We start from the raw sequence: 16,875 nt of genomic DNA, 5'->3' as shown, positions 1-16,875 counted from the left end.
AAAAGCCAATATGCTAAATGACTTTTTTGATCAGTATTTACACAAGAAAATCTCATGGCGGACAAAATGACTAGTGATAAAAATTCCCAATTAAATGTCACCTGCTTAACCCAGCAGGAAGTACGACGGCGTCTAAAAATCGCTAAAATTGACAAATCTCCGGGCCCGGATGCGATACACCCCCGAGTACTGCAGGAATTAAGTACAGTCATTGATAGACCATTATTTTTAATCTTTAAAGACTCCATAATAACAGGGTCTGTACCACAGGACTGGCGTATAGCAAATGTGGTGCCAATATTCAAGAAGGGGACAAAAACTGAACTCGGTAACTATAGGCCAGTAAGCTTAACCTCTACTGTGGGTAAAATCCTGGAGGGCATTCTAAGGGATGCTATACTGGAGTATCTGAAGAGGAATAACCTCATGACCCAGTATCAGCACGGGTTTACTAAGGACCGTTCATGTCAGACTAATCTGATCAGCTTCTATGAAGAGGTAAGTTCCGGACTGGACCAAGGGAACCCAGTGGACGAAAGTGTATATGGACTTTTCAAAAGCTTTTGATACGGTGCCACACAAAAGGTTGATACATAAAATGAGAATAATGGGGATAGGGGAAAATATGTGTAAGTGGGTTAAGAGCTGGCTCAGGGACAGGAAACAAAGGGTGGTTATTAATGGAACACACTCGGACTGGGTCACGGTTAGCAGTGGGGTACCACAGGGGTCAGTATTGTCTTATTTTTAACATATTTATTAATGACCTTGTAGGGGGCATTAAGAGCAGAATTTCAATATTTGCAGATGACACTAAACTCTGCAGGGTAATCAATACAGAGGAGGACAATTTTATATTACAGGAAGATTTATGTAAACTAGAAGCTTGGGCTGATAAATGGCAAATTAGCATTAATGGGGATAAGCGTAAGGTCATGCACTTGGGTAGAAGTACTAAGATGTATAATTATGTGCTTAATTCTAAAACTCTGGGCAAAACCATCAATGAAAAAGACCTGGGTGTATGGGTGGATGACAAACTCATATTCAGTGGCCAGTGTCAGGCAGCTGCTACAAAGGCAAATAAAATAATGGGATGCATTAAAAGAGGCATAGATGCTCATGAGGAGAACATCATTTTACCTCTATACAAGTCACTAGTTCAACCACACTTAGAATACTGTGCACAGTTCTGGTCTCCGGTGTATAAGAAAGACATAGCTGAACTAGAGCAGGTGCAGAAAAGAGCGACCAAGGTTATTAGAGGACTGGGGGGTCTGCAATACCAAGATATGTTATTACATTTGGGGCTATTTAGTTTGGAAAAACGAAGACTAAGGGGTGATCTTATTTTAATGTATTAATATATGAGGGGACCGTACAAAGACCTTTGTGATTATCTTTTTAATCATAGACCCGAGACAGGGACAAGAGGGCATTCTCTACGTCTGGAGGAAAGAAGGTTTAAGCATAATAACAGACACGGATTCTTTACTGTAAGAGCAGTGAGACTATGGAACTTTCTGCCGTATGATGTTGTAATGAGTGATTCATTAATTAAATTTAAGAGGGGACTGGATACCTTTCTGGAAAAGTATAATGTTACAGGTTATATACACTAGATTCCTTGATAGGGCGTTGATTCAGGGAACTAGTCTGATTGCCGTATACTCTTTGCCACATGGTTTTTTTTTGCCTTCCTCTGGATCCACATGTTAGGGCATCTTAGGTTAGGCTGTAGGTTGAACTAGAAGGACTCAAAGTCTTCCTTCAACCTTAATAACTATGTTACTATGTTATAGGGCCCATCATGAACTTTATGGAGCATTATATGGGGCTCCTGATTCAATATGGATATTCAAAAACACTTAACCTACTGATGTCTCAATTAATTTTACTTTTATTGGTATCTATTTGTATTTTTGACATTTACCGGTAGCTGCTGCATTTTCCACCCTAGGCTTATAGAGTCATTAAGTTTTCCCAGTTTTTTGTGGCAAAATTAGGGGTCTCGGCTTATACTCGGGTCAGCTTATACTCGAGTATATACGGTAATTCCACATGTGTTAATTCATAGTTTTGATGCCTTCAGTGTGAATGTACAATTTGCATAGTCATGAAAATACAGAAAAATCTTTAAATGAGAAGGTGTGTCCAAACTTTTGCTCTGTACTATATCTATAGATATAACTATGGCTATATCTATCTATCTATCTATCTATCTATCTATTTATAGATAGATAGTTATATCTATAGCTACATGGATATATCTGTCTGGCTAGTTTCACACATCAGGTTTCTGCCATCAGGCACAATCCGGCGAGTTTTGAAAAAAACGAATCAGTTTTTTTTTTCCCGCTGGATCTGTTTTCTCTCATAAAGTTGTATTAGCAGCGGATCGCGCCTGATGGCCACACGTTTCATTCGTTTTTTTTCCGAATCCGCCAAAAAAGCTGTTTCTGGTGGGCGGAGAAAACGTACAGAGGAAGGTTTCTTTCTGTCTGGCGAAAAAATGCCCAGCGACGGATCCGGCGAAAAACATATGAAACTGAGATGTGAAATGATGAATCCAGGTTTTCATGCATTTTTCCATTCAAATCATGCACATTTTCACTTCTCTCTCTCTAAAAAAAAAAGGGATCAGTTGCATCAGTTTTTCACTATTTGCAATGGATCCGTTTTTTCAAAAATTTGCCGAATCCTGCCTGGCGGAAAAAAAGTGATGTGTGAAAGTAGCCTAACTATCCATATATCTATCTACAGCTATCCATAGATATATCTATAGATAGATAGATAGATAGATCTATCTATTCATATATCTATAGTTTTATCTATCTATATTTATATCTAGAAGTCCAAAAATCAGAGGCAGCACACCATTCTGGATAAGGTTATGAAGGTATTCAAATTTAATAGCCCATCATGGCAACGTTTCGGCCCGTGGAGAGCCTTTCTGAAGCAAAGTGATAGTATACAGACATGGTATTTATGTTATACAACCAATTAAACATACTTAATCTCATTTGTGCAAAAAAGATATAACAAATCTTGAGAAGCAATATATATGAAGTGCATACAGTGAACAATATACCGTATTTTCCGTTTTTTAAGACGCACTTTATTTCCCCCAAATTTGGGGGGGGAAATGGGGGTGCATCTTACAAAGCAGATATACCACTTGCCATTACAGGCTGGGATGAGGGGGTGTCCGCCACCGCTGTCAACTCGCCCGCCACCGCTGCTGCCCCGGGTGATGCTGGAGGCTCCGGTGCTGCGGGGGGCTCTGGCGACATTTTGTGAAAGACCAGAGCCCCCCGGCAGTTCGTCCATGCATTCCTGTATGACTGACTCCAGGAAAATGGCCGCCGGAATCTCGGGAGATAAGATTTCGGCGCTGAGATCTCATCTCTCGAGATTCCGGCGGCCATTTTCCCAGAGTCAGTCATACAGGAACGCATGGACGAACTGCCGGGGGGCTCTGGCATAGCTCCCAACCGTACCTCATTGTGCGGGATTGTCCCGGTTTTCAGCCTTTGCCCCGCACTCCCGCACGGGACGCTCTGATCCCGCAGACAGCAGGACCGACACGCCCCTTTGTGTAGTTAAGCCATGCCCCAGGCCAAGTTACCCTTCCGTATGGCTGCCTCAGTCCTGCAATCCACGGAGGTCCCGATCTGCCGATCATGTGACCCCTGACTCCTCCCCTCCTGTGACCTCGTCACAGGTCCTGTGCATACTCACAGAAGGCAGGCTCGGCTGTGCTGGTTAGGGTTGCTGCCACCTTGCCACATGGTCCTGCAGGAGGTAATGTGCTGCCGATCAACACAATCACTTTATTATTGCTGAATAATCTAGAAAGCACTGTCCGTACACAGCAACAAATAGGTGAAGTTCAGAGACATTTTCCATAGCTGTAATTCCTATGTGCTGGTAACACAGAGCAGCAGAGCAGGTGGTGGATGGACGGACAGGCTGTGTGCCCTGAACTCTCAGGAATGGACAGAGAGACCGAAATCAATGGTGATATTCACAACTAGAGAGAAACAATCGCTGCGACATTACTGCAGCCAGTGACATGTGCAGGGTCCCTATAGGCAAAGGCAGAGGACAGGATGATGTTACCAGGGCTGCCACTAGAAATTTTGGGGCCCCATACTGGCAAAATTTTCGGGGCCCCCTTGAGACTCCGCCCAGGCTCCACCCCAGCCCCGCCTCCAGGCTCCACCCCTCGAACTGTCCGCAGTCCCACCTCTCTTGGAAAATCTCCACTTCTCACCTATCACACATTAACAGTTCCCATCACCAGATCACACATATAGCCGGCAGCTTTTGTTTTGGCCAAAAGATTTTTTAAGCCGCCACCAGAACACGGTAGACACTTTTGGCCGGGCCCTACTGTACTGTAACCTACTAAATATTTGTTAAAATATGCAATACAATTTAGGTATATTTTTATTTATTTTTCAATTTTTAAAATGACCTATAATACTACATACAAGGAACAAATACCACAACACTATGACCAGATGACATATTACCACCACAGTGATCGAATAATATAAAATACAAGGAACAAATACCACAACACCATGACCAGACCGCATATTACCACCACATAGTGACTGAATACTACAATACTGATCAGTAATAAAAAAAAACAACCACAATACTATCACCATCAGTGCCATTATACACAGGAGATCTGTAATTAGTAAGCAGTGTCTGTGTACAGGTAATACAGTGATCACTGGTGACATTATACACAGGAGCTCTGTATATAGTATACAGTGTATAGTGTCAGTGTATAGTTAACACTGACTCACCAGTGACGTCTCTAGGTGAAGTCCTTCATCTTTCATCCAGCACAGACCGCCATCATTTCTTCCAGCCAGGACTCGTCTCTGCAGGAAATAACACAGTTATCTCGAGTTCCACTTGCAGAATACATTACTTAATTTTCACAGCCTCTTCATTACACCACATAAAGAAGGTGACATAGTATCACTCTGCACAGTAACAGGACCTCCCCCCATTTAAAACAGTATACTCAAAAAATAAAATAAATACATCACTGCAATAATAATATCCCTTAATTAGCCCCTATGATAATATTCGCCATCCTAGCCCCCGTGTGTCTCATTGCAGGCTCCAGCCATATGTTCTCCCATCCTGCCCTCATGAGTATCCATTCTGCCCCATATGATCTCCCCATCCTGCCCCATCTGTCTCCATCGTATCCATCCTGCCCCATCTGTCTCCAATCCTGCCCCATCTGTCTCCATTCTGCCCCATCTGTTTCCAATCCTGCCCCATTTGTGTCCAGCACTCTGCCCCATCTGTGTCCGGCACTCTGCCCCATCTGTTTCCAATCCTGCCCCATCTGTGTCCAGCACTCTGCCCCATCTGTGTTCAGCACTCTGCCCCATCTGTGTCCAATCCTGCCCCATCTGTGTCCAGCGCTCTGCCCCATCTCTGTCCAGCGCTCTGCCCCATCTCTGTCCAGCGCTCTGCCCCATCTCTGTCCAGCGCTCTGCCCCATCTCTGTCCAGCGCTCTGCCCCATCTCTGTCCAGCGCTCTGCCCCATCTCTGTCCAGCGCTCTGCCCCATCTCTGTCCAGCGCTCTGCCCCATCTCTGTCCAGCACTCTGCCCCATCTCTTCCCAGCACTCTGCCCAGCACTCTGCCCCATCTCTTCCCAGCACTCTGCCCCATCTCTTCCCAGCACTCTGCCCCATCTCTGTCCAGCGTTTTGCCCCTGTGTCCAGCACTCTGCCCAATCTCTGTCCAGCACTCTACCCAGCACTCTGCCCCATCTCTTCCCAGCATTCTGCCCCATCTCTTCCCAGCACTCTGCCCCATCTCTGTCCAGCGTTTTGCCCCTGTGTCCAGCACTCTGCCCCATCTCTGTCCAGCACTCTGCCCCATCTCTGTCCAGCACTCTGCCCCATCTCTGTCCAGCGCTCTGCCCCATCTCTGTCCAGCGCTCTGCCCCATCTCTGTCCAGCGCTCTGCCCCATCTCTGTCCAGCGCTCTGCCCCATCTCTGTCCAGCGCTCTGCCCCATCTCTGTCCAGCGCTCTGCCCCATCTCTGTCCAGCGCTCTGCCCCATCTCTGTCCAGCGCTCTGCCCCATCTCTGTCCAGCACTCTGCCCCATCTCTTCCCAGCACTCTGCCCAGCACTCTGCCCCATCTCTTCCCAGCACTCTGCCCCATCTCTTCCCAGCACTCTGCCCCATCTCTGTCCAGCGTTTTGCCCCTGTGTCCAGCATTCTGCCCCATCTCTGTCCAGCACTCTGCCCCATCTCTGCCCCATCTCTTCCCAGCACTCTGCCCCATCTCTGTCCAGCGTTTTGCCCCTGTGTCCAGCACTCTGCCCCATCTCTGTCCAGCACTCTGCCCCATCTCTGTCCAGCACTCTGCCCCATCTCTGTCCAGCACTCTGCCCCATCTCTGTCCAGCACTCTGCCCCATCTCTGTCCAGCACTCTGCCCCATCTCTTCCCAGCACTCTGCCCCATCTCTGTCCAGCGTTCTTCCTTGGGCCCCCGGATCGCCGCTCTAAAAAAAAAAAAAGAAGTTCTTCTTACCTGCCGCGCTCCTGCGGCGGGCGAAGTCTCCACGCAGCTGCAGCGTGCATGCACTCGCCGGCGACTGACAATGATGTCAGACGCCGGTGACATGCACGCACGCTGCGGCTGACGTCAGCGCCTGCCAGCCTCAGATTGGCTGGCGGCGCCGCGGCTGTTAACTATTGACGTGCGGGCCCGCGCCCGCACGTCAATAGCTTTAAACAGCTGCAGCGTCGGCGCTAAGGGCCCGGTTAGCCTGCGGCTGCCGGTAGGGGCCCGGTGAGCAGATAAGAGGGGGCCCGATGCGGGCCCCCTCTGCTCACCGGGCCCCATACGCCAGTCACGGCCGTCATGCCCTGATGGCGGCCCTGGATGTTACCCCTCCTGTGCCAGGACCACCAACGAGTCTCACAGATACAGTGCTGTAGAGCTGACAAGGCGTGTAATGCCTTGTGTGGGGTAAGGAGGTGTTTACAGTGTGCATTTAGCAGAGCCATGTGTGTATGAGGTGTATGGAGCGGAGCCGTGTGTGTGCGAGGTGTACGGAGCAGAGCCGTGTGTGTACGAGGTGTACTGAGCGGAGCCGTGTGTGTACGAGGTCTACAAAGCGTAGCCGTGTGTGTACGAGGTGTACGGAGAGGAGCCGTGTGTGTACGAGGTGTGCGGAGCGGAGCCGTGTGTGTACGAGGTGTACGGAGCGGAGCCGTGTGTGTACGAGGTGTACGGAGAGGAGCCGTGTGTGTACGAGGTGTACGGAGCGGAGCCGTGTGTGTACGAGGTGTACGGAGCGGAGCCGTGTGTGTACGAGGTGTACGGAGCGGAGCCGTGTGTGTACGAGGTGTACGGAGCGGAGCCGTGTGTGTACGAGGTGTACGGAGCGGAGCCGTGTGTGTACGAGGTGTGCGGACAGGAGCCGTGTGTGTACGAGGTGTACGGAGCAGAGCCGTGTGTGTACGAGGTGTACTGAGCGGAGCCGTGTGTGTACGAGGTGTACTGAGCGGAGCCGTGTGTGTACGAGGTGTACTGAGCGGAGCCGTGTGTGTACGAGGTGTACTGAGCGGAGCCGTGTGTGTACGAGGTGTACTGAGCGGAGCCGTGTGTGTACGAGGTGTACGGAGCGGAGCCGTGTGTGTACGAGGTGTACGGAGCGGAGCCGTGTGTGTACGAGGTGTACGGAGCGGAGCCGTGTGTGTATAAGGTGTACGGAGCGGAGCCGTGTGTGTACGAAGTGTATGGAGCGGAGCCACGTGTGTGTGCGAGGTGTATGGAGCGAAGCCACGTGTGTGTGCGAGGTGTATGGAGCGGAGCCACGTGTGTGTGCGAGGTGTATGGAGCAGAGCCACGTGTGTGTGCGAGGTGTATGGAGCAGAGCCACGTGTGTGTGCGAGGTGTATGGAACGAAGCCACGTGTGTGTGCGAGGTGTATGGAGCGGAGCCACGTGTGTGTGCGAGGTGTATGGAGCGAAGCCACGTGTGTGTGCGACGTGTATGGAGCGGAGCCACGTGTGTGTGCGAGGTGTATGGAGCGGAGCCACGTGTGTGTGCGAGGTGTATGGAGCGGAGCCACGTGTGTGTGCGAGGTGTATGGAGCGGAGCCGTGTGTGTGCGAGGTGTATGGAGCGGAGCGCGTGTGTACGGAGCGGAGCCGTGTGCAAAGTGTACGGAGCGCAGCCGCGTGTGTAGGAGTAGCTATGTGTGGCCATAATATGGTACGAAGTATCGTGCGGCCAATATACAGTATGGAGCATCGTGTGCGGTCATTATACAGTATGGAGCATCATGTGCGGCCAATATACAGTATGCAGCATCATGTATGTTCATTATACAGTATGGAGCGTCATGTGCGGTCGTTATACAGTATGGAGCATCATGTGCGGCCGTTATACAGTATGGAGCATCATGTGTGGTCATTATACAGTATGGAGCATCATGTGAGGTCATTATACAGTATGGAGCATCATGTGAGGTCATTATACAGTATGGAGCGTCATGTGTGTTCATTATACAGTATGGAGCATCATGTGCGGTCATTATACAGTATGCAGCATCATGTGCGGTCATTATACAGTGTGCAGCATCATGTGTGGCCATATGTTTTTGTTTATAATTATTGTATATGAAACAGTGTGATCAGCAGTGCTAAATGGGTGTGGTTGGGACGTGGATATGGGTGTGACTAATTATGAATGGGTGTGGTCAGAGGTGTGGCCTAAAATTTGCCGCGCCGCGCAGAGCGCGCCGCTAATTTGTCCCTCTTTCTCATCTTCAAAAGTTGGGAGGTATGGGCTCTGGTCTTTCACAAAATGTCGACAGAGCCCCCCGCAGCACCAGAGAGAGCACCGGAGCCCCCCTGCAGACCTCCTCATCCCAGCCTGCAGCACAGGAGCCCCCTGCAGACCCCCTCATCCCAGCCTGCAGCACAGGAGCCCCCTGCAGCACAGAAGCCTCCCTGCAGACCCCCTCATCCCAGCCTGCAGCAATGCTCCACTCCTGCCTCCAGCAACAACCCTGGGACCCTGATCCACCGCAGCCACAACCCCTGGTAAGTAATAAGACGCATGGATTATAAGACGCCCCACCAATTTATTAAAAAAGTTTTTTCCTATTGTTCTCCTCAAAATTTGGGGTGCGTCTTATAATCCGGAGCGTCTTACAAAGCGAAAAATACGGTAAGTGCAAGTATAATAAAGTGCAGTACAGTGACATATATAAATGAAAACAACATGCAATAGCTGTTTCAACGTTAAAGGGAACCTGTCACCTGAATTTGGCGGGACTGGTTTTGGGTCATATGGGCGGAGTTTTTGGGTGTTTGATTCACCCTTTCCTTACCCGCTGGCTGCATGCTGGCCGCGATATTGGATTGAAGTTCATGCTGTGTCCTCCGTAGTACATGCCTGCGCAAGGCAAGATTGCCTTGTGCAGTCATGTACTATGGAAAGACACAGCATGAACTTCAACTCAATATTGTGGCCAGCATGCAGCCAGCGGGTGAGGAAAGGGTGAATCAAACACCCAAAAACCACGCCCATATGACCCAAAACCAGTCCCGCCAAATTCAGGTGACAGGTTCCCTTTAATTGATAATCTACACACAGCTGGATTTCATAAATCATTTCATGGCTCACCCCATTCTGTAATCATGTGTGCTCGCCGTATTCGGTGTCCTGCTGACTGAACTGCGCATGTCCAAAAGAAAAAAATGTAGTACAGGAAATCACCGTCAGCCCACGCATGCGTGGAAGACAATTTGCAGAGCCAGCACCATGTTGGTTGCTGGAAAGCTCGCACTGAGGCTGTGTGCATATGTTGCAGTTTTTTCGTGTTTTTTTCACGTTTTTTTCCCGATAAAAATGCTATAAAACCGCAAAAAAAACTGCATACAATAAGCATCCCATCATTTCGAATGAACTCCGCATGTTTTGTGCACATGATGCGGTTTTTTTCCGCGAAAAACAGCATTGCGGTAAAAACCGCAGCTTGTTCATTAACCCCTTCCCGACCCATGACGCCACGTAGGCGTCATGAAAGTCGGTGCCAATCCGACCCATGACGCCTATGTGGCGTCATGGAAAGATCGCGTCCCTGCAGATTGGGTGAAAGGGTTAACTCCCATTTCACCCGATCTGCAGGGACAGGGGGAGTGGTAGTTTAGCCCAGGGGGGGTGGCTTCACCCCCTCGTGGCTACGATCGCTCTGATTGGCAGTTTCACTTTCAACAGCCAATCAGAGCGATTTGTAATATTTCACCTATTATAACTGGTGAAATATTACAATCCAGCCATGGCCGATGCTGAAATATCATCGGCCATGGCTGGAAATACTAATGTGCCCCCACCCCACCCCACCGATCGCCCCCCCAGCCCCCCGATCTGGCCGGTACACTGCTCCGGCTCCCCTCCGTCCAGTGCTCCGCTCCCCCCGTGCTCTTGTCCGCTCCCCCCGTGCTCCAATCACCCCCCCCGTGCTCCAATCACCCCCCCTGCACTCCGATCCACCCCCCCGATGCTCCATTCCAGCCCCCCGTGCTCCGTTCCACGCCCCCCGTGCTCCGTTCCACCCCTCCCGCGCTCCGATTCACCCCCCCGTGCTCCGATCCCCCCCCGTGGTCCCCCCCCCGTGGTCCCCCCTCACCCCATCATACTTACCGATCCAGCCGGAGTCCCGTCCGTCTTCTCCCTGGGCGCCGCCATCTTCCAAAATGGCGGGCGCATGCGCAGTGCGCCCGCCGAATCTGCTGGCCGGCAGATTCGTTCCAAAGTGCATTTTGATCACTGAGATAGATTATATCTCAGTGATCAAAATAAAAAAAATAATAAATGACCCCCCCCTTTGTCACCCCCATAGGTAGGGACAATAAAAAAATAAAGACATTTTTTTTTTTCCACTAATGTTAGAATAGGGTTAGGGTTAGGGGTAGGGTTAGGGTTAGGGGTAGGGGTAGGGTTAGGGGTAGGGCTAGGGTTAGGGTTAGGGGTAGGGTTAGGGGTAGGGTTAGGGGTAGGGTTAGGGTTAGGGGTAGGGTTAGGGCTAGGGGTAGGGTTAGGGTTTCGGTATGTGCACACGTATTCTGTTCCTCTGCGGATTTTTCCGCTGCGGATTTGATAAATCCGCAGTGCTAAACCGCTGCGGATTTATGGCGGATTTACCGCGTTTTTTTCTGCGCATTTCACTGCGGTTTTACAACTGCGATTTTCTATTGGAGCAGTTGTAAAACCGCTGCGGAATCCGCACAAAGTGAGATGCTGCGGAATGTAAACCGCTGCGTTTCCGTGCAGTTTTTCCGCAGCATGTGTACAGCGATTTTTGTTTTCCATAGGTTTACATTGAACTGTAAACTCATGGGAAACTGCTGCGGATCCGCAGCGTTTTCCGCAGCGTGTGCACATACCTTTAGAATTAGGCTATGTGCACATGGTGCGGATTGGCCGCTGCGGATTCGCAGCAGTGTTCCATCAGGTTTACAGTACCATGTAAACATATGGAAAACCAAATCCGTTGTGCCCATGGTGCGGAAAATACCGCGCCGAAACGCTGCGTTGTATTTTCCGCAGCATGTCAATTCTTTGTGCGGATTCCGCAGCGTTTTACACCTGTTCCTCAATAGGAATCCGCAGGTGAAATCCGCACAAAAAACACTGGAAATCCGCGGAAAATCCGCAGGTAAAACGCAGTGCCTTTTACCCGCGGATTTTTCAAAAATGGTGCGGAAATATCTCACACGAATCCACAACGTGGGCACATAGCCTTAGGGTTAGGGTTGGAATTAGGGTTGTGGTTAGGGTTGTGATTAGGGTTATGGCTACAGTTGGGATTAGAGTTAGGGGTGTGTTGGGGTTAGTGTTGGAGTTAGAATTGAGGGGTTACCACTGTTTAGGCACATCAGGGGTCTCCAAACGCAACATGGCGCCACCATTGATTCCAGCCAATCTCGTATTCAAAAAGTCAAATGGTGCTCCCTCACTTCCGAGCCCTGACGTGTGCCCAAACAGTGGTTTACCCCCACATATGGGGTACCAGCATACTCAGGACAAACTGCGCAACAATTACTGGGGTCCAATTTCTCCTGTTACCCTTGTGAATCTAAAAAAATGCTTGCTAAAACATAATTTTTGAGGAAAGAAAAATGATTTTTTATTTTCACGGCTCTGCGTTGTAAACGTCTGTGAAGCACTTGGGGGTTCAAAGTGCTCACCACTATCTAGATAAGTTCCTTGGGGGGTCTAGTTTCTAAAATGGGGTCACTTGTGGGGGTTTCTACTGTTTAGGCACACCAGGGGCTCTGCAAACGCAACGTGACACCCGCAGACCATTCCATCAAAGTCTGCATTTCAAAAGTCACTACTTCCCTTCTGAGCCCCGACGTGTGCCCAAACAGTGGTTTACCCCCACTCATGGGGTATCAGCGTACTCAGGAGAAACTGGACAACAACTTTTGGGGTCCAATTTCTCCTGTAACCCTTGGGAAAATAAAAAATTCTGGGCTAAATAATTATTTTTGAGGAAAGAAAACGTATTTATTATTTTCACGGCTCTGCATTATAAACTTCTATGAAGCACTTGGGGGTTCAAAGTGCTCACCACACATCTAGATAAGTTCCTTTCGGGGTCTAGTTTCCAAAATGGGGTCACTTGTGGGGAGTTTCTACTGTTAAGCCACATCAGGGGCTCTGCAAACGCAACGTGACGCCCACAGAGCATTCCATCAAAGTCTGCATTTCAAAACGTCACTACTTCACTTCCGAGCCTCGGCATGTGCCCAAACAGTGGTTTACCCCCACATATGGGGTATCAGCGTACTCAGGAGAAACTGGACAACAACTTTTGGGGTCCAATTTCTTCTGTAACCCTTGGGAAAATAAAAAATTCTGGGCTAAATAATTATTTTTGAGGAAAGAAAACGTATTTATTATTTTCACGGCTCTGCATTATAAACTTCTATGAAGCACTTGGGGGTTCAAAGTGCTCACCACACATCTAGATAAGTTCCTTTGGGGGTCTAGTTTCCAAAATGGGGTGACTTGTGGGGGGTTTCTACTGTTATGCCACATCAGGGGCTCTGCAAATGCAACGTGACGCCCACAGAGCATTCCATCAAAGTCTGCATTTCAAAACGTCACTACTTCACTTCCGAGCCCCGGCATGTGCCCAAACAGTGATTTACCCCCACATATGGGGTATCAGCGTACTCAGGAGAAACTGGACAACAACTTTTGGGGTCAAATTTCTCCTGTTACCCTTGGGAAAATAAAAAATTGCAGGCTAAAAGATCATTTTTGAGAAAATAATTTTTTTTTTTTATTTTCATGGCTCTGCGTTATAAACTTCTGTGAAGCACTTGGGGGTTCAAAGTCCTCACCACACATCTAGATTAGTTCCTTTGGGGGTCTAGTTTCCAAAATGGTGTCATTTCTGGGGGATCTCCAATGTTTAGGCACACAGGGGCTCTCCAAACGTGACATGGTGTCCGCTAATGATTGGAGCTAATTTTCCATTTAAAAAGCCAAATGGCGTGCCATCCCTTCCGAGCCCTGCCGTGCGCCCAAACAGTGGTTTACCCCCACATATGGGGTATCAGCGTACTCAGGACAAACTGGACAACAATATTTGGGGTCCAATTTCTCCTATTATCCTTGGCAAAATAGGAAATTCCAGGCTAAAAAATCATTTTTGAGGAAAGAAAAATTATTTTTTATTTTCATGGCTCTGCGTTATAAACTTCTGTGAAGCACCTGGGGGTTTAAAGTGCTAAATATGCATCTAGATAAGTTCCTTGGGGGGTCTAGTTTCCAAAATGTGGTCACTTGTGGGGGAGCTCCAATGTTTAGGCACACAGGGGCTCTCCAAACGCGACATGGTGTCCGCTAACAATTGGAGCTAATTTTCCATTCAAAAAGTCAAATGGCGCGCCTTCCCTTCCGAGCCCTGCCGAGTGCCCAAACAGTGGTTTACCCCCACATATGAGGTATCGACGTACTCGGGAGAAATTGCCCAACAAATTTTATGATCCATTTTATCCTACTGCCCATGTGAAAATGAAAAAATTGAGGCGAAAAGAATTTTTTTGTGAAAAAAAAGTACTTTTTCATTTTTACAGATCAATTTGTGAAGCACCTGAGGGTTTAAAGTGCTCACTAGGCATCTAAATAAGTTCCTTGGGGGGTCTAGTTTCCAAAATGGGGTCACTTGTGGGGGAGCGCCAATGTTTAGGCACACAGGAGCTATCCAAACGCGACATGGTGTCCGCTAACGATGGAAATAATTTTTCATTCAAAAAGTCAAATGGCGCTCCTTCCCTTCCGAGCATTACCATGTGCCCAAACAGTGGTTTACCCCCACATGTGAGGTATTGGTGTACTCAGGAGAAATTGCCCAAAACATTTTAGGATCCATTTGATCCTGTTGCCCATGTGAAAATGAAAAAATTGAGGCTAAAAGAATTTTTTTGTGAAAAAAAAAGTACTTTTTCATTTTTACGGATCAATGTGTGAAGCACCTGGGGGTTCAAAGTGCTCACTATGCATCTAGATAAGTTCCTTGGGGCGTCTAGTTTCCAAAATGGGGTCACTTGTGGGGGAGCTCCAATTTTCAGGCACACGGGGGCTCTCCAAACGTGACATGGTGTCCGCTAAAGAGTGGAGCCAATTTTTGATTCAAAAAGTCAAATGGCGCTCCTTCCCTTCCAAGCCCTGCCGTGCACCCAAACAGTGGTTTACCCCCACATATGAGGTATCAGTGTACTCAGGACAAATTGGACAACAACTTTCGTGGTTCAGTTTCTCCTTTTACCATTGGGAAAATAAAAAAATTGTTGCTAAAAGATAATTTTTGTGACTAAAAAGTTAAATGTTCATTTTTTCCTTCCATGTTGCTTCTGCTGCTGTGAAGCACCTGAAGGGTCAACAAACTTCTTGAATGTGGTTTTGAGTACCTTGAGGGGTGCAGTTTTTAGAATGGTGTCACTTTTGGGTATTTTCAGCCATATAGACCCCTCAAACGGACTTCAAATGTGAGGTGGTCCCTAAAAAAAATGGTTTTGTAAATTTCGTTGTAAAAATGACAAAACGCTGGTCAAATTTTAACCCTTATAACTTCCTAACTAGTGTTGAGCGATACCGTCCGATACTTGAAAGTATCGGTATCGGATAGTATCGGCCGATACCCGAAAAATATCGGATATCGCCGATACCGATATCCGATACCAATACAAGTCAATGGGACATCAAGTATCGGAAGGTATTCTCATGGTTCCCAGGGTCTGAAGGAGAGGAAACTCTCCTTCAGGCCCTGGGATCCATAGGGATGTGTAAAATAAAGAATTAAAATAAAAAATATTGATATATTTACCTCTCCGGCGGCCCCTGAACTCAGCGCGGGTAACCGGCAGGCTTCGTTGTTCAAAATCAGCGCCTTTAGGACCTGAGAATCACGTCCCGGCTTCTGATTGGTCGCGGGCCGCCCATGTGACCGCCACGCGACCAATCACAAGCCGCGACGTCACCGCAAGCTATTAACGCGCTCATTTTTAAAAATGAGCGCGTTAATGGCTTTCAAAGACGTAGCGGCTTGTGATTGGTCGCGGCCACGCGACCAATCACAAGCCGCGACGTCACCGCAAGCTATTAACGCGCTCATTTTTAAAAATGAGCGCGTTAATGACTTTCAAAGACGTGGCCGCGACCAATCACAAGCCGCTACGTCTTTGAAAGCCATTAACGCGCTCATTTTTAAAAATGAGCGCGTTAATAGCTTGCGGTGACGTCGCGGCTTGTGATTGGTCGCGTGGCGGTCACATGGGCGGCCCGCGACCAATCAGAAGCCGGGACGTGATTCTCAGGTCCTAAAAGCGCTGATTTTGAACAACGAAGCCTGCCGGTTACCCGCGCTGAGACCAGGGGCCGCCGGAGAGGTAAATATATCAATATTTTTTATTTTAATTCTTTATTTTACACATCTCTATGTATCCGATACCGATACCCGATACCACAAAAGTATTGGATCTCGGTATCGGAATTCCGATACCGCAAGTATCGGCCGATACTTGCGGTATCGGAATGCTCAACACTATTCCTAACAAAAAAAAATTTTGTTTCCAAAATTGTGCTGATGTAAAGTAAACATGTGGGAAATGTTATTTATTAACTATTTTGTGTCACATATCTCTCTGGTTTAACAGAATAAAAATTCAAAATGTGAAAATTGCGAAATTTTCAAAATTTTCGCCAAATTTCCGTTTTTATCACAAATAAACGCAGAATTTAGTGACCTAAATTTACCACTAACATGAAGCCCAATATGTCACGAAAAAACAATCTCAGAACCGCTAGGATCCGTTGAAGCGTTCCTGAGTTATTACCTCATAAAGGGACACTGGTCAGAATTGCAAAAAACGGCAAGGTCTTTAAGGTCAAAATAGGCTGGGTCATGAAGGGGTTAATTTTGCAGGTTTTTTGCAGATTTCCCACTGCAAAATGCATTGGAACGTGTCCGGAAAAAACTGCGGCAAAACCGCTGCAAAATCGCGGCAAAAATGCATGCGGTTTTCTTGCGGATTTCTTGCAGAAAATGTCTGGTTTTTCTCAGGAATTTTCTGCGAGAAATCCTGAATGTGTGCACATAGCCTGAGAGACCTCACACCGTCAGAGTAAACAACAACCCATATATGGGTAATCGAGCATAGATTGTAACAGCACCATCTGCTGGGCAATAGAGTAAATAACCAAAGGAATCAAGTACATTTTTAACCCCTTTACCCCCAAGGGTGGTTTGCACGTTAATGACCGGGCCAATTTTTACAATTCTGACCA

The sequence above is a fragment of the Ranitomeya imitator genome, chromosome 6 (assembly GCF_032444005.1).
Source record: "Ranitomeya imitator isolate aRanImi1 chromosome 6, aRanImi1.pri, whole genome shotgun sequence".
Classification (NCBI taxonomy): Eukaryota; Metazoa; Chordata; class Amphibia; order Anura; family Dendrobatidae; genus Ranitomeya; species Ranitomeya imitator.
This window is presented reverse-complemented; position numbering follows the sequence as displayed.